The following is a 15,145-nucleotide window of genomic DNA, read 5'->3' as shown; positions in this document are numbered from 1 at the left end:
GCCTAATAATCTTTGGCTTATCTTCCTTGACAATTTCTTTGCAGGCATCTCAAGTCACAATCTTTGTAACTCACATTTTAATAACCAATATGTTAGTCTTTACTTGCATCCCGTTTGTCACTCACTATGGGTCAAAACTATTCCTTACTTTTAAAAATGACCAAAAAATCAGCTCCAGGAGACAAACAATACATGTTTCAAAACATGCTCAATTCTCCAAAGGATGATAGAGCACTCATCGAATGAACATACACAGAATGTACACAATGAATGAACGAGAGCATTTAGTATTGTCTGGCCTACTACACACACCTCATTACCTAAGAAGATATAACAGCTTCAGTGTATGGGAAAATTTTTATAATGTGTGTACCATATGATGAATTTTTAATATATATTAAAAGTACATAGATATGTATAAATATATATGCATACATGCATTTATAATGCTTTCTAAAGAAAAATATTTTGGAGGCAAATAATATGACAATTCAGAGCTGAGTGAGAGGATGCTACATCAAGTCATGGGGTCTAAGACAATTTAGTATTATTTCACAGATGAAGAAACTGAAGGTGGTGCAACGGGATGGGCAACATCTCTGTAGCACCAGGATGCAGGTTCAATTCATCAAAGTAACTTTGGGATAAAAGGTTGCCGCAGCTGTGGCACTGGTCACAACTGTGGCTCAGATCTGATCCCTGGCCTGGGAATTCCATATGCTGCAGGGCAGCCAAAAAAGGAAAGAAAGAAACTGGGCTGCCAAAGGCTTAAATCATTTGCCCAAGTACTTTTGGTCATCTTTGGTATAGCAACTACCAACCTGATTGTAACTGATCTGTTTATAAATCTCTCCACTCTATTAGATGACTGAATGGTTGTACAGTTAAAATAATGGATGCAGCATGGACTAGAACACAGAATTCATTTTCTCAGCTTTCTATTCACCAGGCCATCACATTCTGACTAATGTGTATAAGTAATGAACCATGTAAACTTACTGCTTCTCAACACTAAGCATGATTTAAAAACAAACAAACAAAAAACCCCCAACAAAATAAAACAAACAAAAACACAGGAGTTCCTGCTGTGGTGCAATGACTTAATGACCCAGCTTGTCTCTGAGGAAGTGCCAGTTTGATCCCTGGCCTGGTTCAGTGGGTTAAAAGAGCCAGTGATGCTGAAGCTGTGGCACAGGTCACAGATCCAGCTCAGATTCGCTCCCTGGCCCAGGGAACTTTCATATACTATGGGTACAGTCGAAAAAGAAAAAAACAAACAAACTGGAACTTGACAAAGGTTTTATTTTTATGCACTGAATTGCATGCCCTCATTGGCTTAAACTATATTCTTAAGACACCCTTTACTTTTTTGGTTGACTCATCTTCTAGCAGTGAACCCTGACACCACATGGGTAGTTCACAGTCAAGTCCTTTTCTTTTTTCTTTTATTTTGGCTGTGCCAGCAGCATGTGGAAATCCTGGGTCAGGGATCAAACCTGCTGCCGTGATAATGCCAGATCCTTAAGCCACTGCACCACAAAGGAACTCCCCCTTTTTATTTTTTAAACTCTTTTCTTAATATCAGTGACACAATCTATTCTGTTTCACTTATTTTTTTGTTCCTTTTTCCATTTGTTCCTTATAGAGTTCCATATCTTCCTCCAATCCCTCAAAAATGTGGATTCCATTCTTATCTGCTCCCTTTTTCTGTTCTTTCCCCCAACTAATCTTAATCACTTCCACAATTTTATCACCTTATGAATGACTCCAAATCAATCTTTAGTTCTGATTTTCTCGTGTTTTGTTTTGTTTTGTTTTGTTTTCCTTTTTTGCTCACCACCCTCAACACAGCATATGGAGTTTCCAGGCCAGGGATCAGATCCAAGCCACAGCAACACGAGATCCTTTTAACCCACTGTGCTGGGCCAGGGATCAAACCTGTGTCCTAGCACTGCAAAGATGCTACTGATCCGTTTGTGCCACAGCAGGAACGCCTCCTGAGTTTTACACCCACAGTCCAAATTACATGCTAGGTATCGCCACCTAGCCTACCAAAATCTCAACTATAACATGAGAGAGAAAAAGGAACTTACTGTAATAGTTGAAAAAGAAAAACTATATCTTACACATAGAACTGTATCTCACAAATGAAAAACACAAGTATAGAGAGCCCTTGGTTTGACTAAGATGTAGTCCTGGAAAGCGTAGCTATGGTTGGGGTTATATTCCTATTCAAGCCTCCAGCATCACATAAAATATAGCTACAGACTTACAAAAACCACAGAGTTTCAGAATTAAAAGGGACTTTGAAAATCATTTAACTCAGTGCCTCTATTTAGTGGGATGATAAAACGGAGACACAATTCTTGCAGATAACTGGTAATGTTTAACCTGAGCCTCCTGGTGTCTAAGCCAAAGCTCTTTCTACTAGACCCTTGGCTGTCAAACCTGGAGGAATCTGGGGAGTGTCCTATCAGCATAAACTGTATCTAGTTATATTGTGGCCTTCTGTATAAACCTTGGCTTGAAATATGTGGTCAAACTTTTAAAAAACATCAGCCTGGAGTTCCCGTCGTGGTGCAGTGGTTAACGAATCCGACTAGGAACCATGAGGTTGCGGGTTCGGTCCCTGCCCTTGCTCAGTGGGTTAAACGATCCGGCGTTGCCGTGAGCTGTGGTGTAGGTCACAGATGCGGCTCGGATCCCATGTTGCTGTGGCTCTGGCGTAGGCCGGTGGCTACAGCTCCGATTGGACCCCTAGCCTGGGAACCTCCATATGCCGTGGGAGCGGCCCAAGAAATAGCAACAACAACAACAACAACAAAAAGACAAAAAAAAAAACAAAACAAACAAACAAAAAAAACAAAACATCAGCCTGTCTTAAGTGCAAACACAGCACTATAAATCTTATAATCTGAAAAGGTAAAATGATCATTGCTTACATAAAGTATCCCATGTTTTCTAAAAATTATAAATATACTAAAAATCTACGTAAAGCTAAAGTGCTGAAGATAATAAATATTAAGATAAAAATATTTAACCAAGAATTCTAATTAACTTAAAAAAATATCAAATCCCTTTGAGGAAGTGGTTTAGGTACCCGGAAACACACTTTAGAAAACTTTAGGAAAATGTAAATCGATCAGAGTATATTTTTTTAAACATTCTTTGTTTTTCAAAGAAATTCATGGAAACAATAGTACTTCATTAATATAAGTCCATCTTCAGCTGTTCTTCAATTTACACTTTATGCTGAAGCAATTATATATAATTTGCAGTCTGCTGAAACATGGGGTACAGGAGTTCCTGTCGTGGCACAGAGGTTAACAATCCCGAATAGTATCCATGAGAACTCGGGTTGGATCCCTGGCCTCGCTCACAGGGTTAAGGACCTGGCATTGCCGTGAGCTGTGGTGTAGGTCACAGATGTGGCTCGGATCTGGCATTGCTGTGGCTGTGGCATAGGCCTGCAGCTACAGTTTCAATTCGACCCCTAGCCTGGTAACTTCCATATGCCGCTGCGGCCCCAAAAAGACAAAGCAGACAAACAAACATGGTGTAGTTTCACTCACACTGTTCTCCTCATCTAACATTCATTCTTTTACCCTTTCTTACCTATTTGACTTTCAAAACCCATATCTCATTTGGGAAGACTTCCTTGTTTCTCATCTCTTTCTAAAGCAGAATGAATCTCATTCATTTAACTGATTTATCGAATCTATTAAATATCAGGCCCTCTGGTAAGTGCTGGATACATAGGGATCAATCAAAAATAGTCTCTGTTCATATGGGCCTTAAACTCTGCTCTGTGTTAATACTTGTACTAGGTACCACACTTTTGTTATCAGGTTTATCCTTCTGAATTATAATTAACATATTCCCTTATCTGTTTTCTCTACTGATGCTCTGATTGGGCAAGGCCTTGTTTATCTACTTATAGAATCATTTCCCCTTTGCTTCTCACTCTAAACTCCTGACATTCAAGGAATACTCAAAAGTCTCTGTCACACAGGGGTGAATGGAATAAGCTATCTCTTTCTTGGAATTAAGGGTGGTGAAAAGGGGTAGTGGTAAGGCTACAGAGTTTGGTTGTTTTTAGAAGCATAAACCCTTAGAGCAGAAACCATTCAACATTTAAAGGCAGTCAGAATTAAAATCAATGTTTATTTTATTATGTAGAATCAAATGAACTGCATATAACAAAACGGTAAAATGCTATGGTTTAAACAAAAAAGTGATATTGCTTATAATTCATGAACATATAGTTAAATTGTTAAGTCCTACTCCTTGCATGATACATAAAATATTAGAAATTCACAGTTTTATTGACTGATAGTTACTAATAGCCAAATAAAACCTATCAGGTAAATAAATCAAATGAAGAATTAGGCTTAAATAGAAAATAATGCATAATGCAAATTGTTCATCTGAGTTTCCATACATTAACCTGTATCCTTTCTTAAACCTGTCCAATTAGGATCACAAGGTTCATTCATACAAGAGATGAAGAAATTATTTTAATTCCTTAAAAACAATACTTTGAAACCTGACAGAAAAACATGGGCAATGAGAAATGTTTAAAGACAAGCAGGGAGTTCCTGCTGCGGCACATGAAGTTAAGGATCTGGCATTGCTGAAGATGTGGCTTGGGTCACAGCTGCAGCCCAGATGTGATCCCTGGCCTGGGAACTTCCATATGCTGCAGGTGTGGCCATAAAAAATAAAATAAAGACAAGCAAAGCACCAATTTCTGAAGTACAAACTGTGCTCTTTATTCTTTCAAGGAAGATATTGTTACGAGATTTCTTTAATGAGCAGGTTTTCTTTAGTGTAGCATTACATTTCCTAAATAGACAGGATTAAAAAAAAAAAAAAAAAAAAACCACTTCTCTTTTATGAGATAGTGTTTCAGCTAAAGTGTTCCATTCCATCTAAATGGTACTCAAAGACATTTGATAGATCAAATGATGCGAATTATTCAAGCCTATACAGAATGGGTTACACTGCCAAATCTTATGAAAGGCTTCAGAAGCTATCTATGACTAAGGGTGTGTGTGAGAGCAATTATAGTATGCACTTAGAATTGGGTTTAGAGTAGATGGTGGGGAGGAGTTTTCCTTTACATGCAGTTTTCAAAACATCATTTTATACTTAGGTCTACTGACAAAGAAAACTTCATATACTTCTTTAAATGAACTTTAGGTAATTTAAGTAAAATAAATACAAAAACATCACTAAAAAATTAATGATAGCCATGAATAAGAATTTTATATAATCATGACAGTAATTCTTTTGAGGTATAATCATCATACTCAATTAAGATATAATCATCATATTCAATTAAAGATGCCACCTATTGAATTTTAAGACTTTCTTAAGGGCTGCCAGCTTCTATCTTAACAGTTCATTTTGTCTCAAGTAATTTCAAACGAATTGAGAAGCAACTTTGTTGGCTATTATTGTCAGATTTCATGGAATCTGGAAAAGCAAAGGGATTAGGTCTATATCAATTCCTAGTTGTTTGATACACCAGTCCTCTAACTGTATTCAGGAATCCCTTGGGTAAACTGCCAGAAAATACAATGTTGAATTCTGATGAATTTTTAATATTTAATAGCCTTTTCTAGCTACTGACTCTCAAGAATTAAAAAAACTTCTAAATTGTACTTTGTCACATCTTCAGCCCAGATATACTACTTTTATTTTAAAATATTAACTGGAGAATTTGAAATAAAATGGTAATCCTCAAAACCATAGCAAATAATAAAGATGTGGATTAAAAAAGCTTCTAAATTGTACTTTGTCACATCTTCAGCCCAGATATACTACTTTTATTTTAAAATATTAACTGGAGAATTTGAAATAAAATGGTAATCCTCAAAACCATAGCAAATAATAAAGATGTGGATTGTTAAATCTCTTTCTCAGTGTTACAATTATTTCGTCAAAAAACCATGTTTTGGGTGCTTATTTCTCCTCATCCTGAGGTTTATTTAAAAGGTAAAGCAAAAAATCCTTTGTTTAAAAAAAAAAAGCAGCAATAATAAATCAGAGAATGCAAGTCTTTTCCAAAAACAAAACTGACAGAAAATATTTTCTCATTTCTTAGGGCCTGTTATCAGCCTTTAGGTCCATGTATATAACAATCCCTCCCCCCACCCCCAGGCTCCTCTTATTTGCTGGTGACACTAAGATTAATGAGGACATGGCATCTGCCCTGAAAGAGTTCAGCTCACAGAGAAGCTAGACATGTAAACAAATGACTCAACAGAGGGTGATGAGGTTAAAAGGGAGTTATATTTAACACCCCCCCAATAAAAAATATCAGAAGTCTTTATAAGTAAAACACACTTGAACTGAAGTATAAAGGATGAATAAGGCACAAAAGGCAGCAGATAAGGAAGCAGGCCTTTTTACTGAAAGAGGTAGCAGATAAAAAGACACAGAGACCAAGAAAAAATTATGTGTAGGGAAACTCTAAGAGCTGGACCAAAGAGCACATATAAGAAAAACTAAGATTAGAAAGGGCAGGCTTGGGTGTCATTCTAAGAAGCTGGAAAGTGATCAGGGAAGAAAAAAAAATCACTGAAGGGTTTTAAACAGATATTGACATAATTATATCTGTTTGCTAAAGAATCTCTCTGGCGTTAGTATGAAGGATGAGTTAAAATGAAGATGAAATTGAAGAAAGCAAAGCTAGATGGAAGGATGCTATATGTTCTGTAAAAAGGCACAATGAAACAAGGCGAAACAGAGGAAGATGTTGAAGTCAGGAGGCAGATTTGGATAGGTACTTTGGTGGTAGTGGGGGCAGCAATGAGAAAATCAATAACTAGGATAGGAAATATTATAAGAGGATAATATTTTCAAAAAGATAAAAAATTCAAGTGTAACACTTAAAGTTCTTGTGCTATATCTAGGAAAACAAAGTTGAAATTGTTTTTTATAAAGTGGTTATTTTAAAATTTTTATTTAATTTTATTTTGGTTGTGGAGAATGATTTGCCCTAGTATCGTTTCAAACACTCAAGTAACAAAACAATCTAACTATTGGGTGTTTATGATACAGATAAATTTACTTATTAACCTACTAGTTGTCACAACTATAGGGAGTAAAGAGAACTTATACAATGACTATTTGCAAATAACTTAGTCAAATTTTCAAGACTGTTCTTTTTTTAGAAATATTAAAAGATCAACGGTTACAATAAATTCATTGAAATAGGTAAAATTTATTTTATGACTACTTATTACACATTTTGGTCATGTGGCAAAATATAAATAAATCAGAAATCTGAAAACCTATGCATATTATAGGTGTTTTGAACTACCACATATGGCAAAAAAAAAAGTGTATGTACAGAAATAATAAAGATAACTTAAATTTTAACTATATTTTAAAAATAAAAGTAATGAAAAATTATACAGCTAAAATACAGCAAAAAACTCATACGAACTAGAAAAAATGTAGTTACTAAAAAATTACACCTTATACTACCTAAAGATATTTTTGGAATAAATTTTTAACTATAATAGGAGATACCTGTGCACAGTAAATTTTCAAAAAGCATACCTATATATTTAACTCTTTATTCAAAAAATTGCAAATGACAAAATATGCCTGGGACATCCTATTATAACTAGAGGGCAAGGAAGCTCTCAGAGATGAATGGGTCATGAGAGTTCCTGTTGTGGCTCAGTGGAAACGAACCTGACTAGTATTCATGAGGACGGGGGTTCAACCCCTGATCCTGCTCAGAGGGTTAAGGATCAGTGCTGCTGTAGCTGTGGTGAAGGCCAGAGCTGTAACTCAGATTTGACCCCTAGCCTGGGAATTTCCATATGCCACACCTGCAGCCCTAAAAAGAAAAAAAAAAAAGTGACAACAAAAAAAATGAATAGGTCATAATAAAAAACATAGGAATAACATTGTAAGTCAAGTATACTTTAATAAAAATAAAAAAACTCCACAGGAGTATCATGAAAGAGCTTCTCATTAGCAAAAGATGTGCTAATTCAAAAACCAAATCATCTGTAACTGAATGTAATAAAATAAAAATAAAAACCAATGAAGTCAAATTTATGCTAAAAAAAAAAAAAAACACCCTCATTGAGCAACACTGAAAATAACTGGAATACCAATTCTTTATCCTGAAAGAATTAATATACATTCTTCTTTTCCTGTCTAAACTATATGCCAGGATAATCAAACTGCCCTTGATTGAGGAATTTTGATGAGGAATTCTTCCTCATAGAAGGATTCCAGATAAAAATGCAGAAGGAACACAGAGTTAGAAAACAGCCCACTGCAACCTGAATAACATAAATTTTCAGACATCAACCATTATATATTAAACTATTATATAAAGAGTTTGTGTTTATAGAGAAAGGCTCAGGCTGTCACCTCCCAAATCACCCAATCAATCTTAGCAGCACTAAAATTGTGACCAGAATGATGCAGTATAAAGCACACAGCACCAACTGTGAAGTATTCTTGTCCCCCCCAAAAAGCTGAAAATAAATCTAATGAAGCTATAAAGCCAACTTCTATTAATAGAATTTATGACAGATAATAGGAACAAGTTTGATATTACCACAAGAGAGTAAACACAAAAAAGGAAAATCAGGACAAATGACCTAATTCCTCCAACAAGTCAACTGGGGGAGGGGGAGTCTGGAAATTAAAGATATTTAAGAGCTATAACAACTACCTATAATGTGCACATCTTAAGAGGCTCTGATTCCAATAAACCAACTTCAAAAATGACACTTTTGAGACAAATGGACACTTTTGAGTTTTGATAAATATTATTTAATGGCACCAAGAAATTACTGTTAATATTGATAACTATGAAAATAGTTTCAAATAATGCAACTGACAAGGGCTTAATCTCTGAAATATACAAACAGCTTATACAACTCAACAGCAAAAAAGCCAACAACCCAATGGAAAAATGGGCAAAAGACCTGAATAGACATTTCTCCAAATTAGGTATACAGATGGCCAACAAGCACATGAAAAAATGCTCAACATCACTGATTGTTAGAGAAATGCAAATCAAAACCACCATGAGATACCACCTCACACCTATCAAAATGGCCACCGTTATTAAGTCCACAGATAACAAATGCTGGAGGGGGTGTGGAGAAAAGGGAACCCTTCTGCACTGTTGGTGGCAATGTAAAGTGGTACAACCACTGTGAAAAACAGTATGGAGATACCTTAGAAAACTATACATAGAACTACCATATGACCCAGCAATCCCACTCTTGGGCATACATCTGGACAAAACTTTCCTTGAAAAAGACACATGCACCCACATGTTCATTGCAGATTAAGTCTGATTTTTTTTCTTTTCTACTTTTATAAATGAAGTAAATTCCATACTATTTCATCAAGAATTTAACTGGTTACTTTATGGAAGTTTTTAACTTTTATGGAAACAATGAGTTAATGAATATGGGAGAAATTCTATTCTTTCATTTTCATTAAATATAAACCAATAAAATTGAGTTGTACTGGTTTTCTCATATAATATCATTTTAAAATCTGAAAGTGGACCCCAAATTTGTTCAATTTGGAGGGGAATAAAAATCTGTATTTGAACCTATGTATACATATTTAAGAACAAAAAACTCTGCAATTTTATATATAGGTTCTTTCTATTCATCATAGGAAATCCTTGATTTTTTTGAAATATTTAATCTATATTACACATTTTTTGGAGCATTTCTGATTTTTAATTCATAAATAGCATCTGACTACTCAAGAATTTCTGGATTTCAATTAAAAACATTTATTGAACACTCTTCATGAAAAATACTCTCCTAGGTTATATAAAAAGACACAGAAAATGATACCTATTTACGAGTTAACAGGAAAACTGAAGAAGTAAAACTCAAAGCATATGTAATTATAAAATCTTAAGTGCTGGAAAAGAAAGAACCAGAAGTAACTTTGTAGCCTAAATTCCCATCTAAGGTGGATGTCTTACAAAGTAGCTTGAAAATACAATACATTATATCAAAAAGCTGAGAAGGCTAAGAGTAACCATACAACTAACTACTCATTAGTAGCTTATTACATACTATTAGCTTTTTATATTTTCAGTGCAAGTTAGGGCCAATAAGCATTACAGTCAAAGTGTAATTTTGTCTGGTATAATATGTTGACAGATAACTTGCCAAAGATGAGTTTGAAATTTTTGCCCAGATGGATCCTATTTCTAATTTTAATGTTTGCTCTAGGGAGAAAAGTTAGCCTGTGTTGATTTGATTAATATCATGAACTGTTTGGTTTATTCCATTTTATTATTTATATCTAAAATGTACTAATACAAATTAAACTTGAATTAGGGACTTAAGCCTTAGCTATTATGTGGCCAAGGGACAGGATAGTTGGGTACTTAACAAAACTTGTTAAAAATCCCAATTCATATGGGAGAAGAGCAACATGCTTCAAGCTGCAGAAGGAAGAAAAATAAAAACTACGATGTATACATCAAAGTTAAGACTACAGACCATGTTTTGCCCAACAAAATGTATAGTAGCTCATCTTATCTCTCTCCTCTTAAACCTCCTTCACTCATGCAACAGATACTTGTTGAGCAGCTCACAGGCTAAGCAGGATAGAGGGCACCTACAGAAAGTAGAATAAGAAAAAGCTCTGGTTCTCATAGAATTTACATTCTTTACTCTATTAGATTTGTGTTACTGTTTTCTTTTCCCTCATTTTCCTCTACATATTTGACAAAGAAAAACCATATCCATGTCAATGACAGAATAAAGAGAAATAGAGAAAGACAAAAAAGATATCTGAAGGCATTAAATTTTACTCTAACTATTAGAGAATAGCTAGAAATCAAGCTAGATTTTAAAGCTCAAGAAAGAGGTTAAAGCCAAAAACTTGGATCTGGAATTCACTCACTCACTCACTCACAGTTCAGGGGTGGATAAAATCTCCCAGTACATGGTAGACAGAGGAGCAATCTTGGGTGGCAAATACATCCAAGCAGCAAACAGATGAAGATGAGGCCAAATAAAAAACAGTGTCCAGGAGCTTTAAATGCTGTAAAACTCAGAATATTTTTTTAATGTGCAAACAGCACATAATCAGTGACCTTTGAGGGAAGAATATAAATAGAGCAGCAGGAGCAGAAACTAAACCACAGACAATTGAGGAATACATATTAGGAGAGAGAGGGGAAAAGGGTCCCTCAAGCACCCTGATCTTGGAAGAACTTTAAAAGAAGAGAAGAAAAGATATGGCTATAGTTTGAGAAGGGATGCAGAATACAGACGGTAAAGAAACCTGGAAAATACCCAATTCTAAGTCAATAATTTATTACTCTTGATACTTCGTACATTCTGCAGCAAGGCATTTTACCTATGTTGATAAAGGTTTAAGAGAAGATTATTGGCACATCTTGCAACACACTCCTTACTCAACACTCGTATGCCAAAGCCTAGCATATTGCTTGACAAATGCTTTCATTCAGGACATGTTTCTTGAGAGCCTACTATGTCCCAGATAGGCTTTGGGAATATAATGGAAAGACAGCCTTGACTGCACTCATGTGGTTTACAACTTCAGTGAATGAGAACAATACTCAACAAACAGTAAATTATTATAAGCATATGAAGAAAATAGATGGTTTTATGAACAAAAATAATCTAAATTAAATTTGGAAATCCTCTCTGATGGAGTGATATTTAAACTGCTGTCTAAAGGACGAGCATGGGCTTCCTGCAACTGCTCCCAGAATACACTTATGTCACATCTCCATGCCTTCTCGTTCTTGCCCTCTGCCTGGAATGTCCTTTCCCTTTAACCCTGTCAGCTGAAATCTTAATGATCCTTTTAAGGTCCTGGTATTATCTATCAATTCACTCAGTCTCCCAGTTAGGATTAACTGCTGCCTTTTCCAAGTTATTAAATTTTTGTTAATAGCTGACCACTGATGTACACTACAGTACACTTATTTCCCTCAATGAACTGAAAGCTCTTGGAAAGCAGGGACTATGTATTTTTCATGAATTTTTGTCTACAATGCATTCTTACTGGGGCACAGTTTATGCCTAATGGATGTCCTGTTCCTTGCTCCTCTTTCTCTTCTCTCTTTTTCTGCCACACCCACAGCACAGAGAAATTTCCAGGCCAGAGATCAAACCTGAGCCATAGCAGTGACAACACTGAGTCCTAACCACTGGGCCACCAAGGAACTGCCCTGTTTTATTTGTAATAAAGGCTTAGTGGCTATCTAATGAGTATGTTTTCCTTCTTTCTGTTTCTAACCAAAGCAAATATTATACACATAATAAAGTGACCAGGGATAAAACTGACAAGCAGAGAATATAGGAAGTATACTGAAGTTAGACTTTTCCAGTTTTTCTACCCATTTCCAGCAGTTGCAACAAAAAAGGAATAGTCCCTAAGCCATGATGGAGTAACAGGCCAGAATTACCTTCTGGCTTTATTTTTATCTTTTTTTAGGGCCACACCTGCAGCATATGGAAGTTCTCATGCGAGAGGCTGAATTGGAGCTGTAGCTGCCGGCCTACACCACAGCCACGGCAATGCTAGATCCCAGCCACATCTGCAACCTACGCAACAGCTTACAGCAACCAGATCCTTAACCCACTGAGCAAGGCCAGGGATTGAATTCGCATCCTCATGGACACTAAGTCGGGTTCTTAACCAGCTTAGCCACATGGGAACTCCATCTTCCTACTTTAAACAGCTAGAAAACCAGACAAATATATGAAACAAGGATTTTCAGACAATGGGGAACAGGCAGCTCAGGGCTGTGATGTCTGAAGAGAAGAGAATTGGAGGTATGCTCTATAACTACCCACCTTCTGCCCAGAGGCAGTTTTCAGATCATTGAGCAGGGAGAGACTGGAACAAAAATTCAAATAGTGCCCAGCAATATCCTTAAATTAAGGAGACAGAAACAGGAACTATGGAGGTCAAGGTGGCTAGAATTTGTGGGGCAGGGTACTAGAATGGTAGGGACTGCACAAGACAAAGCAAGCTAAAGAGATCTGCAGAGTTCACTCAAAACTTTGAATACTGATATGCACATGTGAGAAGAAAGTCCCCAAAGCCAGTAAAGAACCATCAAAAGCAGTAAACAAAACAATTTCTGGAGTTTCCACGAGACTGGGTTTAGTTCATGTTCCTACCAGCCAAAGTTAAAAGAGCTCTTAATACATGGGACATCAGGAAAAGTTTTCAAAAAAATAATGCATTAGCAGTAAAACTAACAGTTGCTTTGGATCTGCTCTAACAAAGCTTAAAGCAAGTCTCAAAAGTATCAAAATTATCCTAAATAATTACTTGTCAGAACAAAATATAACACTGTTTTTAGAAATACAAAACCCAGCACCCAACAATGTAAAATTCACAATTTCTGACAACCAATCAAAAATTATCAGGCATGAAAAGGAGGAGGAAAATATGACCCAAAAGCAGAAGAAAAGTTAATCAATTGAAAGAGATGAACCTAGAGATGAACAGGTGATGCAATTAGAAAAGACGTTAAAATAACTAGTATAAATATGTACATAAGCTTGAAAATCTAAAGGAAAAATGTGAACATGAGGAAGAAAAAGATATAAAAATACCAAAATAAAATCTCCAGAGATAAAAATATAATATCTGAAAGATACACTGGATATGGTTAACAAGAGATTGGGTGGTGCAAAAAAATACACAGGTGAACTTGGAGATACAGAAGAGAAACTCCCCAAACAAAACAGGGACAGGAGGTGGGGTTGGCGGGGGAGAGGGAAGGTAAAAACAAAAGAGAAGACCCTCCGTGACCTGTGGGACAATATTAAGCAGTCTAACATGTAAGTAACTGGACTTGCAGCAAGGGGAGAGAGACAGAAAAAAATTTTTAGGAAAGAAGGGGGCTCCACTTTGGGGGACAGTATCTGAGCGTCATGCTCACCAACACCACTTTGGCAAATACTGCACCAAAGTAATTAACTGTCTATGTTTTATTAAGATCAAAGAAAGATGGTTTGCTATGGACCATTCATATCCCCAGTTTTTATTCCTTAACTATGATTAAAACTTTGATATCTGATGTAAAGAAGTCTTTTTCTTGTATTTATCAGTTGCGGGAGGCATTAAAAAAAGAAAATAGTTGTTTCCTCTAAACTAGGGGTCATTCAATACATTTTTATTGAAAGCCTACTGTATGTAAAATACTATTCTAAATGTCAGAGATTCAACAGAGAACAAGACATTCAAAGCCCTTGCTCTCACTGAGCTTATATCTTAATAAGAAGAGGGTTCCACCATTTGTTTTTTTTTTTTAAATAGCATCTTATTTTTGAAACTCAATCTACTGAAATGAGACATCAACTATACACAAGTCAAAGGGAAATTACAAATGCAACTCAAGTACATGTAATAGTCTTTTTTAGTATATCTAAACTTTCCTATGAATTAAGTGTTTTGTTACTCAAAGTACATGAAACACTCTACTTACACACAACTAATGAATGTTTCATATAAGCATATAACCAGTGGTTAATTCAGAAATATTATTCCTCCCCCAATAAAGCCAGGTCTCTATCCTATCTACACCATATGCTTTGCAGGGTAGGTGAGAATAACTATTCCTATTACTGGCTTTCTCGGAGAGTGAATTTCAAATCACTCTAAGCAATTTACAAACCAACTTTTGAAAATTAACTCATAAAGTGGAAATTGACAACATACTTAAATGGCAATTTAAGCTTTTCTTCTTAAAATAATACTTTACAATCTAACTGAAGCTTTAAACATATGAAATGATCAAGTTCAAGAGAATCAAGAGAAATGCAAATTGAAGAATCAAGAAGATAACATTTTACTCTAATTAGCTTAGCAAAAATTAAAATCATCAACAATATCTATTGTTGATAGGAATGCTAGGAAAAGGTTATCCTAGTACCTTGCCAGTAGTAACTGGTAACAGAGGTTTTGAAAGTAGTTAAGTAGCCAATATCAAAACCGAAAATATATTCTATGGCCCAGCAAACATACTCTAGGGAACTTATCATAAGGAAATAAAAGGATACAAAAACTAGAAGAAAGTAAACGTCCATCAGTAAGGGAATGTTTAAATAAATTATGGAATATTACTGTTACA

The 15,145-nt window shown here is 35.6% G+C and overlaps 1 protein-coding gene across 5 annotated transcripts in view; it reads right to left on the bottom strand.

Annotated features, from left to right (window-relative positions):
- Window positions 1–15,145, bottom strand: part of SOS1 (SOS Ras/Rac guanine nucleotide exchange factor 1) — a 156,490-nt gene that overhangs the window by 92,120 nt on the left and 49,225 nt on the right. The gene's annotated exons all lie outside the window — the stretch shown is intronic.

Source organism: Sus scrofa, chromosome 3, assembly GCF_000003025.6.
Source record: "Sus scrofa isolate TJ Tabasco breed Duroc chromosome 3, Sscrofa11.1, whole genome shotgun sequence".
Lineage (NCBI taxonomy): Eukaryota > Metazoa > Chordata > Mammalia > Artiodactyla > Suidae > Sus > Sus scrofa.
Note: the sequence above shows the minus strand (reverse complement) of the source record. Positions and strands in the feature narration are given on the sequence as shown.